Below are 12,544 nucleotides of genomic sequence, written 5' to 3' on the forward strand. Positions count from 1 at the left end.
TACTATACTATGCATGACAGTATACAGGTGAGAAGCACTGTACTATACTATACACGACAGTATACAGGTAAGAAACACTGTACTATACTATACACAACAGTATCCAGGTAAGAAACACTGTACTATACTATGCACGACAGTATACAGGTAAGAAACACTGTACTATACTATGCACGACAGTATACAGGTAAGAAACACTGTACTATACTATACACGACAGTATCCCGGTAAGAAACACTGTACTATACTATGCACGACAGTATACAGGTGAGAAGCACTGTACTATACTATGCACTACAGTATCCAGGTAAGAAACACTGTACTATACTATGCACGACAGTATACAGGTGAGAAACACTGTACTATACTATACACGACAGTATCCAGGTAAGAAACACTGTACTATACTATGCACGACAGTATACAGGTAAGAAACACTGTACTATACTATGCACGACAGTATCCAGGTAAGAAACACTGTACTATACTATGCACGACAGTATACAGGTAAGAAACACTGTACTATACTATGCACGACAGTATACAGGTGAGAAACACTGTACTATACTATACACGACAGTATCCAGGTAAGAAACACTGTACTATACTATGCACGACAGTATACAGGTAAGAAACACTGTACTATACTATGCACGACAGTATACAGGTAAGAAACACTGTACTATACTATGCACGACAGTATACAGGTAAGAAACACTGTACTATACTATGCACGACAGTATACAGGTAAGAAACACTGTACTATACTATACACGACAGTATCCAGGTAAGAAACACTGTACTATACTATGCACGACAGTATACAGGTGAGAAGCACTGTACTATACTATGCACTACAGTATCCAGGTAAGAAACACTGTACTATACTATGCATGACAGTATCCAGATGAGAAGGACTGTACTATACTATGCACGACAGTATACAGGTGAGAAGGACTGTACTATACTATGCACGACAGTATACAGGTGAGAAGGACTGTACTATACTATGCACAACAGTATACAGGTGAGAAGGACTGTACTATACTATGCACAACAGTATACAGGTGAGAAGGACTGTACTATACTATGCATGACAGTATACAGGTGAGACGTACTATACTATGAACAACAGTATACAGGTGAGACATACTGTACTATACTATGAACAACAGTATACAGGTGAGACGTACTGTACTATACTATGAACAACAGTATACAGGTGAGAAGGACTGTACTATACTATGCACGACAGTATACAGATGAGAAGGACTACTATACTATGCACAACAGTATACAGGTGAGAAGGACTGTACTATACTATGCACGACAGTATACAGGTGAGAAGGACTGTACTATACTATGCACGACAGTATACAGGTGAGAAGGACTGTACTATACTATGCACGACAGTATACAGATGAGAAGGACTACTATACTATGCACAACAGTATCCAGATGAGAAGCACTGTACTATACTATGCACAACAGTATCCAGATGAGAAGCACTGTACTTATGTGATCAGGAAAACACAGCATAGACACAGCGCACATAAAGGCTAATACCGATTAAAGGAATGTTATTAAAGGGACATGAAACTCAAATAAAACATTTCTTATTAAACGGGGAGAGTCCACAGTTGCATTTATTACTTTTGGGAAATACAGAACCTGGCCACCAGGAGGAGGCAAAGACACCCCAGCCAAAGGCTTAAATACCTCCCCCACTTCCCTCATCCCCCAGTCATTCTTTGCCTTTCGTCACAGGAGGTTGGCAGAGAAGTGTCAGAAGTTTAAGGAGTAGTCTCTTATGGAGGGTAGTACTCTTCGATATGTGACTGGAGTTTTAAGTAGTCCTGTCAGTCTCCCAGTGAGAGCATTAGTGAAAGTTAGAGTCCGGAGAGATGCAGGGAGAGTTTCTGCGAAACCATCCCGACTCATATTAACAGCTCCATACGCAATCTGCATTGACGAATTTCACTGCCTCCTTTCTTCACTCAAGTCCATGTCAGAAGAGACGCTACTATCTGTCAAACTTGAAGGACCGTGTTACTGTTCCACGACATAGATTCCGGTAAGATCGTTTCATTTTACTTTCATTGTGGATGTAATGTAAATGATGAAAGTCAGGGTCTCAATGGGACTCCTTTATCTTTATGGAATCAAGGGTTAATATCTCCTGAGGGGGGTTATTGAGCAGTAGGGGACTTTAATCATGTTTGTTATGTGATTCTGTCTGCTTATGTGTAGAAATGTTGGGGTTCATGGCTATTACGGAACGTACAATTTTTTAGAGCTATGCAGTTCTTGTGGGCTGGCATGCTTTTCTTTGGCCTACATGTTCCACCTCATGAGCGGGCGTGGTCAAGGTTTTCTTTCTCCATTTCTGTATCGTGACCATGTGGCGGTGGAGAGGGCCTTTTTTTTTGTCCAATTTGTCTGGTCACGTTATGGAGGATTCTGATTTTTCAGAGGAGGATTTTTCTGACTCTGATTCTGTCTCCTGCTTAAATTGTATGGAGGTTTGGGTAATCCAGCCCAATCATTTATGTTCCATATGCCGTAATAGAGTGCTCTTTTCTCACTCCGGGGAGAGCTGATCCGTCTGCCTCTGTGAATTCTGTATCCTGTGAGGCGCGTTCCCTGGAATTTTCTGTTCCTACACAAGCGGTTGTCCCACATTCAGTTACCCCTTCTACGGAAGGAGGTTTCTTTCCATCATAGGTTGCTACTCGGTTGCGCATGGCCATATTAGTGGCACTGGCGCATTTACAGCTTCTTGAGGGCCGCTAGCCGAGAGCTTATCCATGTCCTTTTTTCTGACGGGTCCTTCCTCTGGGAGGAGCGGCTCCTTCTGAGGCTTCAGGGGGACAGCCGGCAGGATCTGGGCCTTCAGATGCCCCGCCGCAGATGAATTTTGCCTTTCGAGTCAGTCTGACGCGCCTGCGTGTATTGCTGCGGCAGGTACTGGAGGCTTGGGAGGATTTTAGTCTTCATTTGCCTTTTTTATCCGGCTCCTGGTTTTGGGTGTCAGGATTTTTAACCTAGCTCTAGTCTTTAACTTGGCATTTGGTTGTTCTGTTCCCAGATTTTAATAGTCTTGGATATGTCCGGTAGCAGGTTTGGTTTCCCAGGCCTGGGGAACTCTCCTTATCCTACTGGGGCGGTCCCTTCTCTCTTCTGAAGAGATGGAAGTTTTTCCTGGAAGTTTCTTTACTAGAATATTCCTGGATTTCTTAGTTCTCCTTCTTCTATTTTGAAGGATTCGGTCTACTGCGCCATACCCAGTTTGCTCCTCCTGAGGTAGTTTTTCCTTCATCTGTCTCTAGGAGTTCAGTGGGTCGAAATTTCTCTTGTTGTAGTGCACCCTCCCTTCGGGTTTCTGAGGGGTCACAAAGATAGGTATCCTGGATCCCGAGTTAGTCTCTGGGTGTCGGTGCCTTCTTATGGTTTCTTTTCCTTGAGAACTAGTGGTTGAAAATTCATTAGTGATCTCTGGGCTTTATCAATGCTGGGATTTTTTAATCTCTCTGGTCCTTAGGACATTGACAGTCGCTTTGGTGTTAGGACTGTTAGATCGGAGTAGGGGACAGGTATTCTGACTGCTCTGTTTGGGCATCGACCACGTATCTTGTCTCCCGCAAGACCCTTACTTTAGTTGGGAGGCCTTGTAGTTGGTTCTTATTGGTCAGGGGTTGGCCTTCCTTGCCCCGTCTGCTAGTAGGGGAGGAGTTGGTACGCCCTGCTTTCTGAGTTTTTTTTTCTCTTGTCCTTTCCAGGGATGTCCTGGTGCACATTTGCTAGCTTTTCAGTTGGCTGTTACCATGTTTTGACGTTTGGTCGGACTGCCTACCGATGGAAGCCTGCGGTTTTCGTTTGTGGCATAAACGGATGTTACTATTCCGTTCTGTTCTGCTCCCAGGGTTTTTATGACCTACAGGTGTTCAGTTTCTATGTGCTATTTAGCTGTCTTTGGTAAGGTAGTCTTGTTCTACTTTTTGTCCTTTTGTGCCTTCTGGGACTTTGGTTCAGGTTAAGGCTTTCCTTTGGTTCCTTTTGGATCCATGTAGGAGGTGATCTGGAATTTTTCCTTTCTTTTGCTCTCCTCCGTCAGAGGTTTTTTTTTTTTTTTACGGGTCCTTGTCCTCTTGCAGCCTGGTAGCCGCTTTTTTTTGCGTTGTGCTAGAGGCTTCTCTCTCTGTTTTGTCCTTGAATCTTCAGGGATTGGTTTCTGGAGGTTCTTTCGGACCTTCTTATCTGATTCTTTCCTTCTTTCAGTTGGGGAGAAGGTGTTGTGGGAGTCTGTTTGTTGTTTCCCTTATCATTGTTCATGGAGAGGTTTTTTGTTTGTGTTCTTCTAGTGAGCGGGATTTTTGTCTCCTCAGAGGCGTTTGTGCTCAGTGGAGTCCTGCATTTAGAGTGATCTCTAACTGGGATTGTTATGGTTCTAATGGATGGGCAGTTACCTTGTCCTCTTTCAATATTTTTGTTCTCCTGAAAGGCTGTGGTGCCTTTAGAATGGGCCGCCTTTTTGTTCCCGTCCGTTTGCATTCAGTGTCCTCTATAAGCTTGGGTATTGATTTCCCAAAAGTAATGAATGCAGCTGTGGACTCTCCCAGTTTAAGAAAAAAACCCTTAAATTATGCTTACCAGATAATTTTCTTTTCTTCTGACAGGGAGAGTCCACAGCTCCCCGCCCGTGTTTTTCATGGGGTGGCCTTAGTTTTTTGTTCTTCTGGCACATTTTTTCACCCTGATATTTCTCCTACTGTTCCTTGTTCCCTTGGCAGAATGACTGGGGGATGAGGTAAGTGGGGGAGGTATTTTAAGCCTTTGGCTGGGGTGTTTTTGCCTCCTCCTGGTGGCCAGGTTCTGTTTTTCCCAAAAGTAATGAATGCAGCTGTGGACTGTCCCCGTCAGAAGAAAAGAAAATTATCTGGTAAGCATAATTTATGTTTTTGTGATTCAGAGCATTTTAATTTCCCTTCTGTACTCAAATTTAATTGGTTCTTGGTATATCCTCTGTTGAAAAGCATACCTAGGTAGGCTCAGCAGCAACATTGCACTACTGGGAGCTAGCTGGTGATTGGTGGTTACATATATATGCCTCTTGTCATTGACTCACCAGGTGTGTCCAGCTAGCTCCTGGTAGTATATTGGTGCTCTAAAATTAATTAATTATGTGTTTAACCACTTTGTAGATGTTAACACATAGTTATTTGCAAGCAGTAGCGCTATAATAAAATACTGTTACTCATTAGAGCATTTTGTTTTTTGCACTTTTATGTCCCTTTAATTCTACTACATGTGTATGCCAGAACCTTCCTGTTTGCATATAAACTCACTTGGCAAGTGGTCATTTGTAGGTGTGAGAGTGAATGTGCTGTACGGTTCAGCTTTAGCTAAAGAGATAGGGTTGTGTGTGGTGTTTTGTTAAGAGAATATGAAAGTAACTAACTCATTAGGTGATAGAGCGAGTGGCAACGGGGTTAATAAGTTAGGATGTACATATATTCCTTGCAGCTTGCTTTCACATTGATGACGGTTTTTAAAAACATTCAGCTAGATTACGAGTTTTGCGGTATGAGTAAAAAAGCAGCGTTAAGGCTCATAACGCTGCTTTTTCACTACCGCTGCTATTACGAGTCTTGTAGGTACAGCTGTCCCGCACACTTTTTTGGCTGTACCGCAAATTAACTTACGCAATTTGCATAAAGTCTTTTTTCAATTGGACTTCCATTGTGCCGGTATTACAAGCTTTTTTTTTTTTAGGCCAAAAAGTGAGCTGTACAGCCTATCCCGCAAGATTCGTAACGCATTCTAAAGTCAGTAGTTATGAGTTTTACACTACAAAGCCGTAGCATAAAACTCATAACTAAAGTTCTAAAAAGTACACTAACACCCATAAACTACCTATTAACCCCTAAACCGCGGCCCTCCTGCATCGCAAACACTAAAATAAAATTATTAACCCCTAATCTGCCGCTCCGGACATCACCGCCACTATAATAAACATATTAACCCCTAAACCGCCACACTCCCGCATCTCAAACACTAGTTAAATATTCTGCCACCCCCAACGTCGCCGCCACTATACTAAAGTTATTAACCCCTAACCCTAACACCCCCTAACTTAAATATAATTAAAATAAATCTTAATAAAACCTACTATTAATAACTAAATAATTCCTATTTAAAACTAAATACCTATAAAATAAACCCTAAGCTAGCTACAATATAACTAATAGTTACATTGTAGCTAGCTTAGGGTTTATTTTTATTTTACAGGCAAGTTTTGTATTTATTTTAACTAGGTAGAATAGTTATTAACTAGTTATTAAATATTTACTAACTACCTAGCTAAAATAAATACAAATTTACCTGTAAAATAAAAACCTAACCTGTCTTACACTAACACCTAACCTTACAGTCCAATCAAATAAATTACCTAAATTAAATACAATTACCTAAATTACAAAAAAAAAACCCCCACTAAATTACACACAATAAAAAAAACAAATTGGAAACTATTTAAACTAATTACACCTAATCTTATAGCCCTATCAAAATAAAAAAGCCCCACAAAATAAAAAAAAAATCCTAGCCTAAACTACCAATAGCCCTTAAAAGGGCCTTTTGCGGGGTATTGCCCCAAAGAAATCAGCTCTTTTACCTGTAAAAAAAAAAATACAAACAACCCCCCAACAGTAAAACCCACCACCCACACAACCAACCTCCCAAATAAAACCCTAACTAAAAAAACCTAAGCTCCCCATTGGCCTGAAAAGGGCATTTGGATGGGCATTGCCCTTAAAAGGGCATTTAGCTCTATTGCTGCCCAAACCATAACCTAAAAATAAAATCCACCCAATAAACCCTTAAAAAAAACCTAACACTAACCCCCTGAAGATCCACTTACAGTTTTGAAGAGCCGACATCCATCAACGAATCCGGGAGAATTTCCTCAACGAAGCGGCAAGAAGTCCTCAACGAAGCCGGGAGAAGTGGTCCTCCAGACGGGCAGCGGGTCCATCTTCAAGACATCCGGCGAGGAGCATCCTCTTCTTACGACGACTCCCAACGAATGAAGGTTCCTTTAAGTGACGTCATCCAACATGACGTCCCTTAGATTCCGATTGGCTGATCTAAGGGACGCCATCTTGGATGACGTCACTTAATGGAACCTTCATTCGTAGGAAGAAGAGGATGCTCCGCGCCGGATGTCTTGAAGATGGACCCGCTCCGCGCCGGATGGATGAAGATAGAAGATGCCATCTGGATGAAGACTTCTGCCTGTCTGGAGGACCACTTCTCCCGGCTTGGATGAAGACTTCTCTCGGCTTTGTTGAGGACTTCTTGCTGCTTCGTTGAGGACCTCTCCCGGATTCGTTGAGGATGGATGTCGGCTCTTAAAAACTATAAGTGGATCTTCAGGGGGTTAGTGTTAAGTTTTTTTAAGAGTTTATTGGATGGGTTTTATTTTTAGGTTAGGGTTTGGGCAGCAATAGAACTAAATGCCCTTTTCAGGGCAATGGGGAGCTTAGTTTTTTTTTAGTTAGGGTTTTATTTGGGGGGTTGATTGTGTGAGTGGTGGGTTTTACTGTTGGGGAGGTTGTTTGTATATTTTTTACAGGTAAAAGAGCTGATTTCTTTGGGGCAATGCCCCGCAAAAGGCCCTTTTAAGGGCTATTGGTAGTTTAGTTTAGGCTAGGTTTTTTTTTTTTTTTTTTGGGGGGGCTTTTATATTTTAATAGGGCTATTAGATTAGGTGTAATTAGTTTAAATATCTTGTAATTTGTTTTTTATTTTGTGTAATTTAGTGTTTGTTTTTTTGTAATTTAGATATTTGTATTTAATTTAGTTAATTGCATTTAATTTAGGTAATTTATTTAATTGTGGTGTAAGGTTAGTGTAAGACAGGTTAGGTTTTATTTTACAGGTAAATTTGTATTTATTTTAGCTAGGTAGTTATTAAATAGTTAATAACTATTTAATAACTATTCTACCTAGTTAAAATAAATACAAACTTGTCTGTAAAATAAAAATAAACCCTAAGCTAGATACAATGTAACTATTAGTTATATTGTAGCTAGCTTAGGGTTTATTTTATAGGTAAGCGTTTAGTTTTAAATAGGAATTTTTTAGTTAATGATAGGAATTTTTTGTTAGATTTATTTTAATTATATTTAAGTTAGGGAGTGTTAGTGTTAGACTTAGGTTTAGGGGTTGATAAATTTAATATAGTGGCGGCGGCGTTGGGGGCGGCAGATTAGGGGTTAATAAATGTAGGTAGGTGGCGGCGATGTCGGGGGCGGCAGATTAGGGGTTAATATTATTTAAATAGTGTTTGAGATGTGGGAGTGCGGTGGTTTAGGGGTTAATATGTATATTATAGTGGTGGCGATGTCCAGAACGGCAGATTAGGGGTTAATAAGTATAATGTAGGTGTCGGAGATGTTGGGGGCAGCAGATTAGGGGTTAATAAGTATAATGCAGGTGGCTGCGATGTCCAGAGCGGCAGATTTGGGGTTAATAAGTATAATGTAGGTGTCGGCGATGTCGGGGGCGGCAGATTAGGGGTTAATAAGTGTAAGATTAGGGGTGTTTAGACTCCGGGTTCATGTTAGGGTGTTAGGTGTAAACATAAATTTAGTTTCCCCATAGGAATCAATGGGGCTGCGTTACTGAGTTTTACGCTGCTTTTTTGCAGGTGGTAGGCTTTTTTTTCAGCAGGCTCTCCCCATTGATGTCTATGGGGAAATCGTGCACCAGCACGTACAACCAGCTCACCGCTGACCTAAGCAGAACTGGTATTGGAGTGCGGTATGGAGCTCAATTTTGCTCTACGCTCACTTCTTGCCTATTAACGCCGGGTTTATAAAAACCTGTAATACCAGCGCTGTAGGTAAGTGAGCGGTGACAATAACGTGCAAGTTAGTACCGCACCCCTCATAACGCAAAACTTGTAATCTAGCCGATTGTTAGTTTGATGATTAATTAATCACTTGCTCTTGTTTTTAACCCTGTGTGATCAGAAACGAAATCACGCTGCGTAAAGATGTATTGTACCAAAAAAAAAATTATGCCAACTAAAATTAGCCATTTAAAAATGTATTACCTTAATTGTCCTTTTTTTTTTTTCGTTATTAAGGAAAATGATGTTTCTATGCAGTGCATAACTTGGGTTACAATATGTATTTTGTGCTTGTTTCAGTTTAAACGTACAGTGTACAATTTGAGATTGTGATATAAAATGCAATATACTTTTAGTGTCCATTTTGCACCCTTTTCCTGTAATTTACAGTGATGGTAAATTTTAGCGTTTTTTTTTTTAAACGCTAGTCTGAATCTGAGGACTAAATTAAATGATTTTGAAGTAATTATGCGCTTAAACATACCTTTATTTCTCCAACATAGGTGTGTCCGGTCCACGGCGTCATCCTTACTTGTGGGATATTCTCCTCCCCAACAGGAAATGGCAAAGAGCCCAGCAAAGCTGGTCACATGATCCCTCCTAGGCTCCGCCTTCCCCAGTCATTCTCTTTGCCGTTGTACAGGCAACATCTCCACGGAGATGGCTTAGAGTTTTTTGGTGTTTAAATGTAGTTTTTATTCTTCAATCAAGAGTTTGTTATTTTAAAATAGTGCTGGTATGTACTATTTACTCTGAAACAGGAAAGAGATGAAGATTTCTGTTTGTAAGAGGAAAATGATTTTAGCAACCGTTACTAAAATCGATGGCTGTTTCCACACAGGACTGTTGAGAGGAATTAACTTCAGTTGGGGGAAACAGTGAGCAGACTTTTGCTGCTTGAGGTATGACACATTTTTAACAAGACTCGGTAATGCTGGAAGCTGTCATTTTCCCTATGGGAACCGGTAAGCCATTTTCTTAGTTTAAGTAAAAGAATAAAGGGCTTTATTAGGGCTTAAAAAACTGGTAGACATTTTTCTGGGCTAAAACGATTACTTTACTAAGTATATTTGGCAGATTATTACTTTTAATAGTTGTTAAATCTTGGGGATTGTTTTAATAAAAACGGCAGGCACTGTATTGGACACCTTTTTCACTGGGGGCCTTTTCTAGTCATAGACAGAGCCTCATTTTCGCGCCTCTAATGCGCAGTTGTTTTTGTAAAGCATGGCATGCAGATGCATGTGTGAGGAGCTAAGAACCACTGAAAAAGCTTATAGAAGGCATCATTTGGTATCGTATTCCCCTCTGGGCTTGGTTGGGTCTCAGCAAAGCAGATACCTGGGACTGTATAGGGGTTAAATGTAAAAACGGCTCCGGTTCCGTTATTTTAAGGGTTAAAGCTTTCAAATTTGGTGTGCAATACTTTTAAGGCTTTAAGTTACTGTGGTGAAATTTTGGTGAAATTTGAACAATTCCTTCATACTTTTTCACATATTCAGTAATAAAGTGTGTTCAGTTTGAAATTTAAAGGGACAGTAACGGTTTTATTGTAAAACGTTTTTTGTGCTTTGTTGACAAGTTTAAGCCTGTTTAACATGTCTGAACCATCAGATAACGATGTTCTATATGTATGAAAGCCAAAGTGTCTCCCCTTTTAAATATATATGATATATTTGTGTCATAATGTCCAAACAAAGTAGGGATAATAATGCCATAGATATGATATTGCCCAAGATGATTCCTCTAATGAGGGGAGTAAGCATGGTACTGCATCATCCCCTTCTGTGTCTACACCAGTTTTGCCCACACAAGAGGCCCCTAGTACATCTAGTGCGCCAATACTTATTACCATACAACAATTAATGGCTGTAATGGATAATTCTATTGCATGCTTTTTTTCCAAAATGCCTACTTATCAGAGAAAGCGTGATTGCTCTGTTTTAAACACTGAAGAGCAAGAGGACGCTGATGATATCTGTTCTGACAACCCTCACACCTATCTGAAGGGGCCAGGAGGGAGGTTTTGTCTGAGGGAGAAATTTCAGATTCAGGGAAAATTTCTCAACAAGCAGAACCTGATATTGTAACTTTTAAATTTAAATTTCAACATCTCCACGCACTACTTAAGGAGGTATTATCTACCCTGGATGATTGTGACAATTTGGTCATTCCAGAGAAATTAGGTAACATGGACAAGTTCCTAGAGGTTCCGGTGCCCCCCGATGTTTTTCCTATACCCAAGCGGGTGGCGGACATAGTAAATAAGGAGTGGGAAAGGCCCGGCATACCTTTTGTCCTCCCCCTATTTTTAAGAAATTAGTTCCTATAGTCGACCCCAGAAAGGACTTATAGCATACAGTCCCCAAGGTCGAGGGGGCGGTTTCTACTCTAAACAAACGCACTTCTATTCCTATAGAAGATAGTTGTGCTTTCAAGATCCTATGGATTAAAGGTTAGAGGGTTTGCTTAAAAAGATGTTTGTTCAGCAAGGTTACCTTCTACAACCAATTTCATGCATTGTTCCTGTCACTACAGCTGCGTGTTTCTGGTTCGAAGAACTAGAAAAGTCGCTCAATAAAGAATCTTCGTACGAGGAGGTTTTGGACAGAGTTCAAGCTCTTAAATTGACTAACTCTTTTTTATTTTAGATGCCGCTTTGCAATTAGCTAGATTAGCGGCGAATAATTCAGGGTTTGCTATCGTGGCGCGCAGAGCGCTTTTGCTTAACATCCCTTTCAAGGGTAAAACACTGTTTGGCCCTGACTTGAAAGAGATTATTTCAGACATCACTGGGGGAAAGGGCCACGCCCTTCCTCTGGATAGGTCTTTTAAGGCTAAAAAGAAGCCAAATTTTCGTCCCTTTCGCAGAAACGGACCAGCCTCAAATTCTACACCCTCTAAGCAAGAGGGTAATACTTCTCAAACCAAGCCAGCCTGGAGGCCGATGCAAGGCTGGAACAAGGGTAAGCAGGCCAAGTCACCTGCCACTGCTACCAAAACAGCATGAAGTGTTGGCCCCCGATCTGGGAAGGATCTGGTGGGGGGCAGACTTTCTCTCTTTGCTCAGGCTGGGGCAAGAGATGTTCAGGATCCTTGGGCGCTAGAAATAGTTTCTCAAGGTTATCTCCTGGAATTCAGGGAACTACCCCCAAGGGGAAGGTTCCACGGGTCTCAATTATCTTCGAACAGGCATTCTTACACTGTGTAGAAGACCTGTTAAGCATGGGAGTGATTCATCCTGTTCCATTAGGAGAACAAGGGATGGGTTTTTACTCCAACCTGTTCATAATTCCCAAAAAAGAGGGAACATTCAGACCTATTTTAGATCTCAAGATTCTAAACAAGTTTCTAAGGGTTTCATCATTCAAAATGGAAACCATTCGAACGATCCTTCCTACCATCCAGGAAGGTCAATTCATGACCACGGTGGACTTAAAGGATGCGTACCTACGTATTCCTATCCACAAGGAACATTTCGGTTCCTAAGGTTCGCCTTTCTGGACAAGCATTACCTGTGGCACTTCCATTCGGATTAGCCACTGCTCCAAGGATTTTCACAAGGGTACTAGGGTCCCTTCTAGCGGTGCTAAGATCAAGGGGCATTGCTGTAGTACCTTACCTGGACGA

The 12,544-nt window shown here is 41.1% G+C and overlaps 1 protein-coding gene across 1 annotated transcript in view; it reads left to right on the plus strand.

The window, feature by feature from the left end:
- CASP2 (caspase 2) overlaps positions 1–12,544 on the plus strand; it is a 119,856-nt gene that overhangs the window by 27,166 nt on the left and 80,146 nt on the right. The gene's annotated exons all lie outside the window — the stretch shown is intronic.

This window comes from Bombina bombina, chromosome 9, assembly GCF_027579735.1.
Source record: "Bombina bombina isolate aBomBom1 chromosome 9, aBomBom1.pri, whole genome shotgun sequence".
NCBI lineage: Eukaryota > Metazoa > Chordata > Amphibia > Anura > Bombinatoridae > Bombina > Bombina bombina.